The sequence below is a fragment of the Salmo trutta genome, chromosome 2 (assembly GCF_901001165.1).
Source record: "Salmo trutta chromosome 2, fSalTru1.1, whole genome shotgun sequence".
NCBI lineage: Eukaryota > Metazoa > Chordata > Actinopteri > Salmoniformes > Salmonidae > Salmo > Salmo trutta.
Window position 1 is genome coordinate 42359542 of NC_042958.1, and position 15927 is coordinate 42375468.

The window sequence follows — 15927 nt, forward strand, 5'->3', positions numbered from 1 at the left end:
TGGCTATATACAGGAAGTACCAGGTAATAACATGGTTATATACAGGAAGTACCAGGTAATAACATGGTTATGTACAAGGAGTACCAGGTAATAACATGGCTATATACAGGAAGTACCAGGTAATAACATGGCTATATACAGAAAGTACCAGGTAATACCATGGCTATATACAGGGAGTACAAGGTAATAACATGGCTATATACAGGGAGTACCAGGTAATAACATGGCTATATACAGGGAGTACCATGTAATAACATGGCTATATACAGGGAGTACCAGGTAATAACATGGCAATATACAGGGAGTACCAGGTAATAACATGGTTATATACAGGGAATACCAGGTAATAACATGGCTGTATACAGGGAGTACCAGGTAATAACATGGCAATATACAGGGAGTACCAGGTAATAAATAACATGGCTATATACAGAGAGTACCAGTACCGAGTCGATGTGCAGGGGTACGAGGTAATTGAGGTATCTATGTACATATAGGTAGGTCTAGAGTAAATAGGCAACAGGATAGATATTAAACGATAGTAGCAGCATATGTGGTGAGTGTGTGCAGTGTGCGGGTAGAGTCCAGTGTGTTGGGTAGTGTCCAGTGGGTGGGTAGAGCCCGGGCCGTGGGTAGAGTCCAGTGTGTGGGTAGAGTCCAGTGTCTGGGTGGAGTCCGGTCCGTGGGTACAGTCCAGTGTGTTGGGTACAGTCCAGTGTGTGGGTAGAGTCCAGTGTCTGGGTGGAGTCCGGTCCGTGGGTACAGTCCAGTGTGTTGGGTACAGTCCAGTGTGTGGGTAGAGTCCAGTGTCTGGGTAGAGTCCAGTGTGCGGGTAGAGTCCAGCGTGTGAGTAGAGTCCAGCCTGTGAGTAGAGTCCAGTGTGTTGGGTAGAGTCCAGTGTGTTGGGTAGAGTCTGGTCCGTCGGTAGAGTCCGGTGTGCGGGTAGAGTCCAGTGTGCGAGTAGAGTCCAGTGTGCGGGTAGAGTCCAGTGTGTGGGTAGAGTCCAGAGTGCGGGTAGAGCCCAGTGTGTTGGGTAGAGTCCAGAGTGCGGGTAGAGTCCAGTGTGTGGGTAGAGTCCAGTGTGCGGGTAGAGTCCAGTGTGTGGGTAGAGTCCAGAGTGCGGGTAGAGTCCAGTGTATGGGGTAGAGTCCAGTGTGTTGGGTAGAGTCCGGTGTGTTGGGTAGAGCCCAGTGTGCGGGTAGAGTCCAGTGAGTTGGGTAGAGTCCAGTGTGTTGGGTAGAGTCCGGTGTGTTGGATAGAGTCCAGTGTGTTGGGTAGAGTCCAGTGTGCGGGTAGAGTCCAGTGTGTTGGGTAGAGTCCATTGTGTTGGGTAGAGTCCAGTGTGTGTGGGTAGAGTCCAGTGTGTTGGGTAGAGTCCAGTGTCTGGGTAGAGTCCAGTGTGGGGGTAGAGTCCAGTGTGTGGGGTAGAGTCCAGTGTGTTGGGTAGAGTCTAGTGTGTGGGTAGAGTCCAGTGTGTTGGGTAGAGTCCAGTGTGCGGGTAGAGTCCAGTGGGTTGAGTAGAGTGCAGTGTGTTGGTAGAGTCCAGTGTGTGTGGGTAGAGTCCAGTGTGTGTTGGGTAGAGTCCAGGGTGCGAGTAGAGTCCAGTGTGTTGGGTAGAGTCCAGTGTGTTGGGTAGAGTACTCTGTGTGTGTATGTGTGTGTGTGTGTGTGTGTGTCCAATGTGTGTGGGTAGAGTCCAGTGTGTGTTGGGTAGAGTCCAGGGTGCGAGTAGAGTCCAGTGTGTTGGGTAGAGTCCAGTGTGTTGAGTAGAGTCCAGTGTGCGGGTAGAGTCCAGTGTGCGGGTAGAGTCCAGTGTGTGGGTAGAGTCCAGTGTGTTGGTAGAGTCCAGTGTGCGGGTAGAGTCCAGTGTGTTGGGTAGAGTCCAGTGTGTTGGGTAGAGTCCAGTGTGTGGGTAGAGTCCAGTGTGCGGGTAGATTCCAGTGTGTGGGTAGAGTCCAGTGTGTTGGTAGAGTCCAGTGTGCGGGTAGAGTCCAGTGTGTTGGGCAGAGTCCAGTGTGTGGGTAGTGTCCAGTGTGTGAGTAGAGTCCAGTGTGTGAGTAGAGTCCAGTGTGTGAGTAGAGTCCAGTGTGTTGGGTAGAGTCCAGTGTGTTGGGTAGAGTCCAGTGTGCGGGTAGAGTCCAGTGTGTTGGGTAGAGTCCATTGTGTTGGGTAGAGTCCAGTGTGTGTGGGTAGAGTCCAGTGTGTTGGGTAGAGTCCAGTGTCTGGGTAGAGTCCAGTGTGGGGGTTGAGTCCAGTGTGTGGGGTAGAGTCCAGTGTGTTGGGTAGAGTCCAGTTTGTGGGTAGAGTGCAGTGTCTGGGTAGAGTCCGGTCCGTGGGTAGAGTCCAGTGTGTTGGGTAGAGTCCAGTGGGTTGGGTAGAGTCCAGTGTGTGTGGGTAGAGTCCAGTGGGTTGAGTAGTGTCCAGTGTGTTGGGTAGAGTACAGTGTGTGTGGGTAGAGTCCAGTGTGTGTTGGGTAGAGTCCAGGGTGCGAGTAGAGTCCAGTGTTTTGGGTAGAGTCCAGTGTGTTGGGTAGAGTCCAGTGTGTTGGGTAGAGTCCAGTGTGTTGGGTAGAGTACAGTGTGTTGGGTAGAGTACAGTGTGTGTGTGTGTGTGTGTGTGTGTGTGTCCAGTGTGTGTGGGTAGAGTCCAGTGTGTTGGGTAGAGTCCAGTGTGTTGGGTAGAGTCCAGTTTGCGGGTAGAGTCCAGTGTGCGGATAGAGTCCAATGTGCGGGTAGAGTCCAGTGTGTTGGGTAGAGTCCAGTGTGTTGGGTAGAGTCCAGTGTGTGGGTAGAGTCCAGTGTCTGGGTAGAGTCCGGTCCGTGGGTAGAGTCCAGTGTGTTGGGTAGAGTCCAGTGTGTTGGGTAGAGTCCAGTGTGTTGGGTGGAGTCCAGTGTGTTGGGTAGAGTCCAGTTTGTGGGTAGAGTCCAGTTTGTTTGCACAGAGTCAGTGCAAGATAGTGCAAAAAAGGGTCAATGCGGGTACTCCCGGTAACGTTTGATTAGCTAAATTTATTTTGCAGTTTTGCTTAGCGATCTTATGGCTTGGGGGTAGAAGCTGTTCAGGGTCCTGTTGGTTCCAGAGAGAACAGTCTAGGACTTGGGTGGCTGGAGTCTTTGGCCCGTCTGGTATAAAGGTCCTGTATGGCAGGGCAGCTCGGTCTGTGTGATGTACTGGGTCATATTCACAACCTTCTGGAGCGCCTTGGGCCGGGTGCCTTGCAGTTGCCATAGCAAGCGGTGATGCAGCCAGTCAAGGTGTGATGAATGGTGCAGTTGTAGAACCTTTTCAGGATCTGAGGGCCCCATGCCAAATCTTTTCAGCCTCCTGAGAGTGAAGAGGCGCTGTCATGCCCTCTTCATAACTGTGTGGGTGTGAGTGGACCATGTTCATTCTTAGGTGATGTGGATACAGAGGAACTTGAAGCTCTCGACCTGCTCCACTACAGCCCCAATGATGAGAATGTTAGGCTCCTCTTATCTTCTATAAAGTAGTCTAGCCCGATCAGTCTCTGGGTAAAAAGCATGGATGTTAAACCAACATACTGTAGCATTAAACAGTGGAGCCCTCCAGGACTACAGTATAGTGTAGTGGGATCAATACACAGTGGACCCCTCCAGGACCACAGTCTAGTGTAGTGGAATCAATACACAGTGGAGCTCTCCAGGACTACAGTCTAGTGTAGTGGGATCAATACACAGTGGAGCCCTCCAGGACTACAGTCTAGAGGGATCAATACACAGTGGAGCCCTCCAGGATTACAGAGTCTAGTGTAGTGGGATCAATACACAGTGGAGCCCTCCAGGACTACAGTCTAGTGGGATCAATACACAGTGGAGCTCTCCGGGACTACAGTCTAGTGGGATCAATACACAGTTGAGCTCTCCGGGACTACAGTCTAGTGTAGTGGGATCAATACACAGTGGAGCCCTCCAGGACTACAGTCTAGTGGGATCAATACACAGTGGAGCCCTCCAGGACTACAGTCTAGTGCGATCAATACACAGTGGAACCCCCCAGTCTAGTGTAGTGGGATCAATACACAGGGGTTAGCCCTCCAGGGAAGACTGTAGTATCCACCACAGGGGTTAGCCCATTAGGGAAGACTGTAGTATCCACCACAGGGGTTAGCACTCTAGGGAAGACTGTAGTATCCACCACAGGGGTTAGCCCATTAGGGAAGACTGTAGTATCCACCACAGGGGTTAGCCCATTAGGGAAGACTGTAGTATCCACCACAGGGGTTAGCCCATTAGGGAAGACTGTAGTATCCACCACAGGGGTTAGCCCATTAGGGAAGACTGTAGTATCCACCACAGGGGTTAGCACTCTAGGGAAGACTGTAGTATCCACCACAGGGGATAGTCCATTAGGGAAGACTGTAGTATCCACCACAGGGGTTAGTCCTCTAGGGAAGACTGTAGTATCCACCACAGGGGTTAGTCCATTAGGGAAGACTGTAGTATCCACCACAGGGGTTAGTCCTCTAGGGAAGACTAGTATCCACCACAAGGGTTAGCCCATTAGGGTAGACTGTAGTATCCACCACAGGGGTTAGTCCTCTAGGGAAGACTGTAGTATCCACCACAGGGGTTAGCCCATTAGGGAAAACTGTAGTTTCTACCACAGGGGTTAGCGCTCTAGGGAAGACTGTAGTATCCACCACAGGGGTTAGTCCATTAGGGAAGACTGTAGAATCCACCACAGGGGTTAGTCCATTGGGGGAGACTGTAGTATCCACTACAGGGGTTAGCCCTCTAGGGAAGACTGTAGTATCCACCACAGGGGTTTGTCCTCTAGGGAAGACTGTAGTATCCACCACAGGGGTTAGTCCATTAGGGAAGACTGTAGTATCCACCACAGGGGTTTGTCCTCTAGGGAAGACTGTAGTATCCACCACAGGGGTTAGTCCATTAGGGAAGACTGTAGTATCCACCACAGGGGTTTGTCCATTAGGGAAGACTGTAGTATCCACCACAGGGGTTAGTCCATTAGGGAAGACTGTAGTATCCACTATCGGTAACTGTCCCAAGGCTGTTAACCTTCGGTAACTGGCCCAAGGCTGTTAATATTCGGCAACTGGCCCAAGGCTATTAATCTTCGGTAACTGGCCCAAGGCTCTTAACCTTTGGAAACTGGCCCAAGGCTGTTAATCTTCAGTAACTGGCCCAAGGCTGTTAATCTTCGGTAACTGGCCCAAGGCTGTTAATCTTCGGTAACTGGCCCAAGGCTGTTAACCTTCGGTAACTGTCCCAAGGCTGTTAATTGCTAGGCTAGCTGCCACCCATTCTTCACACTCTATTACAGGTGGTGAGGTTACCTTTACCTTGGCAGTAACAATGTTCTCCTCAATTATCGGGACCATTGACTTTTCCCTCATTGAGATTCTCAGCTGCATCCTAAATGGCACCCTATTCCCTACATAGTGGACAACTTTTGACCAGAGCACTATTCCCTACATAGTGCACTACTTTAGACCAGAGCCCTATGGGCCCTGCTCAAAAGTAGTCCACTATGGAGGGAATAGGGTGCCATTTGGGAAACAAACCTTATCTATCTCAAATCCATTACACTGGAAGCTGGAGAGATGAGGGAGGATTGGAAGCTGGAGAGATTAAGGAGGATTCGAAGCTGGAGAGATAAGGGAGGATTGGAAGCTGGAGAGATAAGGGAGGATTGGAAGCTGAAGAGATTAGGGAGGATTGGAAGCTGGAGAGACGAGGGGGATTGGAAGCTGGAGAGATAAGGGAGGATTAGAAGCTGGAGAGATGAGGGGGATTGGAAGCTGGAGAGATGAGGGAGGATTAGAAGCTGGAGAGATTAGGGAAGATTGGAAGTTGGAGAGATGAGGGAGGTTGGAAGCTGAAAATGAGAGATGATTGAATTTGAAGATAAGGGAGGATTTCTACTCCCATGTTTTTTCCTATGTTGCAATCTGTCTGTTATTGTTCCATTGAGAGAAGACTTGTCCTAGCGACAGAGAGGAAGCATGGAAAATACTGTAGGCACTGGCCACTAAGGGTACATCGTATGGCTGGCACTGGCCAATAAGGGTACATCGTATGGCTGTCACTGGCCACTAAGGGTACATCGTATGGCTGTCACTGGCCACTAAGGGTACATCGTATGGCTGGCACTGGCCACTAAGGGTACATCGTATGGCTGGCACTGGCCACTAAGAGTTCATCGTATGGCTGTCACTGGCCACTAAGGGTACATCGTATGGCTGGCACTGGCCACTAAGGGTACATCGTATGGCTGTCACTGGCCACTAAGGGTACATCGTATGGCTGGCACTGGCCACTAAGGGTACATCGTATGGCTGGCACTGGCCACTAAGAGTTCATCGTATGGCTGTCACTGGCCACTAAGAGTACATCGTATGGCTGTCACTGGCCACTAAGGGTACATCGTATGGCTGTCACTGGCCACTAAGAGTACATCGTATGGCTGTCACTGGCCACTAAGAGTACATCGTATGGCTGTCACTGGCCACTAAGGGTACATCGTATGGCTGGCACTGGCCACTAAGGGTACATCGTATGGCTGGCACTGGCCACTAATAGTACATCGTATGGCTGTCACTGGCCACTAAGGGTACATCGTATGGCTGTCACTGGCCACTAAGAGTACATCGTATGGCTGTCACTGGCCACTAAGGGTACATCGTATGGCTGTCACTGGCCACTAAAAGTACATCGTGTGGCTGGCACTGGCCACTAGGAGTACATTGTATGGCTGGCACTGGCCACTAAGGGTACATCGTATGGCTGGCACTGGCCACTAAGAGTACATCGTATGGCTGGCACTGGCCACTAGGAGTACATCGTATGGCTGGCACTGGCCACTAAGTGTACATCGTATGGCTGGCACTGGCCACTAAGGGTACATCGTATGGCTGGCACTGGCCACTAAGAGTACATCGTATGGCTGTCAATAGCCACTAAGAGTACATCGTATGGCTGTCAATAGCACTATCGAAAGCCCCCCCCCCCCGACTCCCCACTCCCCACTGAGACTGAGCCAAGTCAAACTAACCTACCCCATAGCTAATAGGTTTACCACCCCACCCTCCACTCCTCCTCAAACTCGAGACAGGAACCACTTCTGGCAGGTCACAGGGGCAGCTAGCCTGGACAGATGGGACCCACGATCCACCCCCTACTCCCCCAAAAAACCTTCCTTTCACAACCCTTGTCTGTCAGTCAGTCTGACGGGACAAACCACCACCACCGACTCCCACCACCGTCAGAATGGAAATGAGCGTATAATTTGGGCCAGCCCTTTGACGAGAGATCTCCAGTCTCCAGAGGGTTAAGAGTTAGGCCAATTAACCCTTATTACAGAAAGAAAGGGCACTTAAATCAGACGGGAAACCTGAGAAGCTTACAGGGCCGCAGCAGAGGAATGTCTGAAGGCCTTTAAAGGAGAGGAGACAAAGAGGAAACCTCCTATAGGCTACCCTTAACCTTCAACCTCACAAAACAGGAAATTGCAAATTGACAGCCATACGATATACTTCTAGCATGCTCTCTCTCTCTCTCTCTCTCTCTCTCTCTCTCTCTCTCTCTCTCCCTCTCTCATAGTCATGGAGCAGGAAGGACCTCTCCTCTGAGACCAGAGTGCTAATCTCCTCTAGGGTTAATGTGATTACGGTAACAATCACATCAATGACCCGAGGGCCTTTGGGAGATCAGGGATCCAGGATTCCCTTTAGGTCTGCTACCCGACCCGTTCACATGTGCAAACACAGTCCCTGTGACTCCCCTAACCTTAACCTCTTAGCCCTAACCCTGCATACTAGACAGGACACTGATCTAAGCCATTAGCCCTAACCCTGCATACTAGACAGCACACTGATCTAAGCCATTAGCCCTAACCCTGCATACTAGACAGGACACTGATCTAAGCCATTAGCCCTAACCCTGCATACTAGACAGCACACTGAACTAACCCCTTAGCCCGAACCCTGCATACTAGACAGCACACTGAGCCAGACACGGTGGCAGTCCCTAGTTCTGTTGTTCTGTCCTGTCCTCACTGAGCTGAGCTTTGGAACGAGTCAATGACTGAATCAGGTCCACCCAGCAACAATATAGACTAAGGCTGAACAGCCTACCATAGAGAGATGGATATCTATCTTTTGTTGTCAGACAGTCAGTGGATACATCCCAAAGAGCACCCTAATCCCTATATAGCCCCATGAGCCCTGGTCAAAAATAGTTCACGATATAGGGAATAGGGTGCCATTTGGGACTTCACTAATGCCATCAGCGCCGTGGCCCGTATCCCAATCTAGTTACCTCAGCCACATGGAATCTCTCGTATTACACTGGGTTTGTGTGGCATTGAGGGGTGCCTGGTTGGATTGCTGAATGACTCAGTCCCTCTCAGGGTGCCTGATTGAAGTGCTGACTGACTCAGTCCCTCTCAGGGTGCATGGTTGGAGTGTTTACTGACTCAGTCCCTCTCAGGGTGCGTGGTTGGAGTGTTGACTGACTCAGTCCTTCTCAGGGTGTGTGGTTGGAGTGCTGACTGACTCAGTCCCTCTCAGGGTGCATGGTTGGAGTGCTGACTGACTCAGTCCTTCTCAGGGTGCATGGTTGGAGTGCTGACTGACTCAGTCCTTCTCAGGGTGCGTGATTGGAGTGCTGACTGACTCAGTCCCTCTCATCACAAGAATGTAGTGCTTTGATTTTGAGCATCTGAGATGAGGTATTTTGACTTTGAGTGATGAAGTGCTTTCCCCCCAGCTGGTCTTATGCTCATACTCAAGGTTGGGGCTGGCCACAATCTCTCTTCTGTTTCAGAAATGGAACATGTTTTTTTATAATAGGGTATCATTATTATAATTTGGTTGCTTTTATATATTATATTTAGGCAATAAGGCCAGAGGAGGTGTGGTATATGGCCAATATACTACGGGTTAAGGGCTGTTCTTATGCACAACAAACATTTTGGGGGTCTACTCCCGCTCCTCTCCTCCTTCGTTCGACGTCGCCGGTATACTAACCACCGGTCCTGGATCTATCATTACGCACACCTGGCATCCGTCATTACGCACACCTGGCATCCATCATTACGCGCACCTGGCATCCATCATTACGTGCACCTGGCATCCATCATTACGCGCACCTGGCATCCATCATTACACGCACCTGGCATCCATCATTACACGTACCTGCATATCATTAGGATACTTTCCTGGACTCCATTACCTTCCTGATTACCTTCCCTTTATCTGTCACTCCCTTGGATTCCTTCCTCAGTCGGTATTGTTCCTGAGTTCATGCATTATCGTCACTGTTACGCCGTCTCGTTTCATGTTGGTTGTTTTAAACGTTTCACCTGCACCTGCTTCTCGACTCACAGCGTCTCCATTACACATACCCATTGGTATAAGGTCTGATATACCACAGCTTTCAGCCAATCAGCATTCAGGGCTCAAACCACCCAGTTTATAATATACATTATATCATATGTAATATAATTTCTTCCACCTTGGCACCGATTTTATTACTGTTAAGAATAACATAAGACTCACGCAACTTCCTTATAGGCGTACCTTACAGCACATTTTCTATACACCACCAGTCCTCTCGACTAATAAATGGCCTGAAACTGAAAATTACGGATGGGAAGATTGATACCGGAGTTCCAGTGCAGTTTTCACGACTGATCCGACACGAAGTACAAGAAGAGGGTATCTGCAGCCCAATATGGCAACCAGAATTATGGGCGAGTTGGTGTGTCGAAAGAAAAGGAGTGGGCGTGTGGAAAGGAGTGGGTGTGTGTAAAGGAGTGGGTGTGTGGAAAGGAATGGGTGTGTGGAAAGGAATGGGTGTGTGTAAAGAAGTGGATGTGTGGAAAGAAGTGGGTGTGTGTAAAGAAGTGGGTGTGTATAAAGAAGTGGGTGTGTGTAAAGAAGTGTGTGTGTGTAAAGAAGTGGGTGTGTGTAAAGAAGTGGGTGTGTGTAAAGAAGTGGGTGTGTGTAAAGAACTGGGTGTGTGTAAAGAACTGGGTGTGTGTAAAGAAGTGGGTGTGTGTAAAGAAGTGGGTGTGTGTAAAGAAGTGTGTAAAGAAGTGGGTGTGTGGAAAGAAGTGGGTGTGTGTAAAGAAGTGGGTGTGTGGAAAGGAGTGGGTGTGTGTAAAGAAGTGGGTGTGTGTAAAGAAGTGGGTGTGTGTAAAGAAGTGTGTGTGTGGAAAGAAGTGGGTGTGTGTAAAGAAGTGTGTGTGTGTAAAGGAGTGTGTGTGTGTAAAGGAGTGGGTGTGTGGAAAGAAGTGGGTGTGTGTAAAGAAGTGGATGTGTGTAAAGAAGTGGGTGCGTGTAAAGGAGTGGGTGTGTGGAAAGGAGTGGGTGCATCGAAAGGAAAGGAGTAACCACACAACTACTGTACCATTACTGTTTGGACTTCTGTTTTTGAACCCAGAGGATGAGTCTGAGTGCTATTTCACTTTTGGTTTTAATAAATGGTACATTTTCAGTTATTTTACATTCAAAGTACTGATGATGGGTGTACTGTTGAAGTGTTGTATGTGCTGTGACTGTCACCCTGATATTGGCTACTAGGTAGCTACATACCACGCCGTTACGGAACGAAGGGAGCGAAGGACCCTGTGTTCTGGTGTTGTTGCCGTTCATGCCCTCCCCATTCAGTAGACTGTATGTACAGTCGTGGTCAAAAGTTTTGAGAATGACACAAATATTAATTTTCACAAAGTCTGCTGCCTCAGTTTGTATGATGGCAATTTGCATATACTCCAGAATGTTATGAAGAGTGATCAGATGAATTGCAATTAATTGCAAAGTCACTCTTTGCCATGAAAATGAACTGAATCCCCAAAAAACATTTCCACTGCATTTCAGCCCTGCCACAAAAGGACCAGCTGACATCATGTCAGTGATTCTCTCGTTAACACAGGTGTGAGTGTTGACGAGGACAAGGCTGGAGATCACTCTGTCATGCTGATTGAGTTCGAATAACAGACTGGAAGCTTCAAAAGGAGGGTGGTGCTTGGAATCATTGTTCTTCCTCTTTCAACCATGCACGGAAACACGTGTCGTCATCATTGCTTTGCACAAAAAGGGCTTCACAGGTGAGGATATTGCTGCCAGTAAGATTGCACCTAAATCAACCATTTATCGTATCATCAAGAACTTCAAGGAGAGCGGTTCAATTGTTGTGAAAAAGGCTTCAGGGCGCCCAAGAAAGTTCAGCAAGCGCCAGGACCGTCTCCTAAAGTTGATTCAGCTGTGGGATCGGGGCACCACCAGTACAGAGCTTGCTCAGGAATTGCAGCAGGCAGGTGTGAGTGCATCTGCATGCACAGTGAGGCGAATACTTTTGGAGGATGGCCTGGTGTCAAGAAGGGCAGCAAAGGAGACACTTTTCTCCAGGAAAAACATCAGGGACAGACTGATATTCTGCAAAAAGTACAGGGATTGTGGCTCAGTTGGTAGAGCATGCTGTTTGCAACGCCTGCATTGTGTGTGCAATGCCAGGGTTGTGGGTTTGATTCCCATGGGAGGCCAGTACAAAAAAATGCATGAAATTAAATGTATGCATTCACTACTGGAAGTCGCTCTGGATAAGAGCGTCTGCTAAATGACTAAAATGTAATGTAAAATGGATTGGACTGCTGAGGACAGGGGTAAAGTCATTTTCTCTGATGAATCCCCTTTCCGATTGTTTGGGGCATCCGGAAAAAGCTTGTCTGGAGATGACAAGGTGAGCGCTACTATCACTCCTGTGTCATGCCAACAGTAAAGCATCCTGAGACCATTCATGTGTGGGGTTGCTTCTCAGCCAAGGGAGTGGGCTCACTCACAATTTTGCCTAAGAACACAGCTATGAATAAAGAATGGTACGAACACATCCTCGAGAGCAACTTCTCCCAACGATGCTGGAACAGTTTGGTGACAAAAAATGCCTTTTCCAGCATGATCTAGCACATTTTCATTTTTACAATTACGTCATTTAGCAGACGCTCTTATCCAGAGCGACTTACAAATTGGTGCAATCACCTCATGATATCCAGTGGAACAACCACTTTACAATAGTACATCTATATCTTTTTGTGGGGGGGAGGGTGGGGGTGGGAGGGTTAGAAGGATTACTTTATCCTATCCCAGGTATTCCTTAAAGAGGTGGTGTTTCAGGTGTCTCCGGAAGGTGGTGATTGACTCCGCTGTCCTGGAGTCGTGAGGGATCTTGTTCCACCATTGGGGTGCCAGAGCAGCGAACAGTTTTGACTGGGCTGAGCGGGAACTGTGCTTCTGCAGAGGTAGGGAGGCGAGCAGGCCAGAGGTGGATGAACACGGTGCCCTTCTTTGGGTGTAGCGACTGATCAGAGCCTGAAGGTGCGGAGGTGCTGTTCCCCTCACAGCTCCGTAGGCAAGCACCATGGTCTTGTAGCAGATGCGAGCTTCAACTGGAAGCCAGTGGAGTGAGAGGAGCGGGGTGACGTGAGAGAACTTGGGAAGGTTGAACACCAGACGGGCTGCAGCGTTCTGGATGAGTTGTAGGGGTTTAATGGCACGGGCAGGGAGCCCCGCAAACAGCGAGTTGCAGTAATCCAGATGGGAGATGACAAGTGCCTGGATTAGGACCTGCGCCGCTTCCTGTGTAAGGCAGGGTCGTACTCTGCGAATGTTGTAGAGCATGAACCTACAGGATCGGGTCACCGCCTTGATGTTAGCGGAGAACGACAGGGTGTTGTCCAGGGTCACGCCAAGGCTCTTAGCACTCTGGGAGGAGGACACAATGGAGTTGTCAACCGTGATGGCGAGATCATGGAACAGGCAGTCCTTCCCCGGGAGGAAGAGCAGCTCTGTCTTGCCGAGGTTCAGCTTGAGGTGGTGATCCGTCATCCACACTGATATGTCTGCCAGACATGCAGAGATGCGATTTGCCACCTGGTTATCAGAAGGGGGAAAGGAGAAGATTAATTGTGTGTCGTCTGCGTAGCAATGATAGGAGAGACCATGTGAGGATATGACAGAGCCAAGTGACTTGGTGTATAGCGAGAATAGGAGAGGGCCTAGAACTGAGCCCTGGGAGACACCAGTGGTGAGAGCACGTGGTGCGGAGACGGATTCTCGCCACGCCACCTGGTAGGAGCGACCTGTCAGGTAGGACGCAATCCAAGAGTGAGCTGTGCTTGAGATGCCCAACTCGGAGAGGGTGGAGAGGAGGATCTGATGGTTCACAGTATCAAAGGCAGCAGATAGGTCTAGAAGGATGAGAGCAGAGGAGAGAGAGTTAGCTTTAGCAGAGCGGAGAGCCTCCGTGACACAGAGAAGAGCAGTCTCAGTTGAATGACCAGTCTTGAAACCTGACTGATTTGGATCAAGAAGGTCATTCTGAGAGAGATAGCAAGAGAGCTGGCCAAGGACAGCATGCTCAAGAGTTTTGGAGAGAAAAGAAAGAAGGGATACTGGTCTGCAGTTGTTGACATCGGAGGGATCGAGTGTACGTTTCTTCAGAAGGGGTGCAACTCTCGCTCTCTTGAAGACGGAAGGGACGTAGCCAGCGGTCAAGGATGAGTTGATGAGCGAGGTGAGGTAAGGAAGATGGTCTCTGGAAATGGTCTGGAGAAGAGAGGAGGGGATAGGGTCAAGCGGGCAGGTTGTTGGGCGGCCGGCCGTCACAAGCCGCAAGATTTCATCTGGAGAGAGAGGGGAGAAAGAGGTCAAAGTATAGGGTAGGGCAATGTGAGCAGGACCAGCGGTGTCATTTGACTTAACAAATGAGGATCGGATGTCGTCAATTCTTTTCAAAATGGTTGACGAAGTCATCCGCAGAGAGGGAGGGGGGAGGGGGAAGAGGATTCAGGAGGGAGGAAAAGGTGGCAAAGAGCTTCCTAGGGTTAGAGGCAGATGCTTGGAATTTAGAGTGGTAGAAAGTGGCTTTAGCAGCAGAAACAGAGGAAGAAAATGTGGAGAGGAGGTAGTGAAAAGATGCCAGGTCCACAGGGAGGCTAGTTTTCCTCCATTTCCGCTCGGCTGCCCGGAGCCCTGTTCTGTGAGCTCGCAATGAGTCGTCAAGCCACGGAGCAGGAGGGGAGGACCGAGCCGGCAGGGAGGATAGGGGACATAGAGAGTCAAAGGATGCAGAAAGGAAGGAGAGGAGGGTTGAGGAGGCAGAATCAGGAGATTGGTTGGAGAAGGTTTGAGCAGAGGGAAGAGATGATAGGATGGAAGAGGAGAGAGTAGCAGGAGAGAGAGAGCGATAGAGCACCTTGCCATAAGGCAAAAGTTATAACTAAGTGGCTCGGGGAACAAAACATCGATATTTTGGGTCCATGGCCAGAAAACTCCCCAGACCTTAATCCCATTGAGAACTTGTGGTCAATCCTCAAGAGGCGGGTGGACAAACAAAAACCCACAAATTCTGACAAACTCCAAGCATTGATTATGCAAGAATGGGCTGCCATCAGTCAGGATGTGGCCCAGAAGTTAATTGACAGCATGCCAGGGCGGATTGCAGAGGTCTTGAAAAAGAAGGGTCAACACTGCAAATCTTGACTCTTTCCATCAACTTCATGTAATTGTCAATAAAAGCCTTTGACACTTATGAAATGCTTGTAATTATACTTCAGTATTCCATCGTAACATCTGACAAAAATATCTAAAGACACTGAAGCAGCAAACTTTGTGGAAATTAATATTTGTTTCATTCTGAAAACTTTTGGCCACGACTGTACTGTATGTATCAAGGTAACATCTAGTTGGTTATCAATATTATCAATAATATTAGTTATTTCTTGTGTAGACTGCTAGCCTAGTTTAAATAAAATCATGGGAGGGAAAAAATAGCCATGTTAGCTACCGCCTGCTACACCATGATACAGCTGCCCAGTGGGAAACACCTCAGGTCGGCAGGTGGCTCCATACAACGCCAGTGCACTAGTCTCATTTGCACCGGCTTATCGACTCGTCGTGCTGCCCAATCAGCCACGCAAACGGTCTTGAGTGGCAACAAATCTGCCCAATTAGCTGATTCGCTTTCCATACCACCAGTCCTTTCGACACACCTACTCACCCATACTTTGGTTGCCATATTGGGCTGCAGATGCTCATACTTGCAAAGTACTGGTGTTCGTTCCAAAGTAACATTATCACGTGATCAATAACGTCCAAAGCTTTGTTTGATCACGTGCTTTTTCAAACCGTGCTTTTTCTAAAAGCGAGATCCCACTGATTTCGCCTTGGTTCCGGTGCTTTCTTCGATTCCAAGTTTTCCTCAAACAACAACTGCTCTATTTTGTGTCCGATCTCAAAAACGTTTCTGGGACAGCTAATTTATGGCCAACATCATGTAGTGTACTTTGGGGAACTTTGGGGTGGGGGCAAAATAAGGAACATAATGACTTGATGTAAGCACGAATGTAAAGAATCACGATTGCTAACATAAAAATGCAAACTCTCATCTGAACATGAATAAAAAGGTAATGTTAATTACACGCAACATGGTGGGAAAGGGCATGAGTCCCATCGAGAAACCCAACAAATGCCAGAGTAGCCGAGTGTAATGTCTTTATTAAGTTGATGTGTGAGTATTTATTTTATTGCTATCATGAATAACATCATGCACAATCCAGTGATCATCAGATTCTCTTGTCTTTTTGGTGATCTTTGTATTTCCCCCCTCGAAATCGCAACAGTCCGAACAGGCTGCTAAACAGCCAGTTGGTTTCCTTCCCTCTGACCATAAAATCATCTGTATCTACTTGATCAAGCCACTCCTATTTGCCATATCTTCAATTTAAGCCTACTAGAAAGTGTGTGCCCTCAGGCCTGGAGAGAATCAAAAGTAATTCCGCTACCTAAGAATAGTAAAACCCCCTTTACTGGCTCAAATAGCCGACTAATCAGCCTGTTACCAACACTTAGTAAACTTTTGTAAAAAATAGTGTTTGACCAGATGC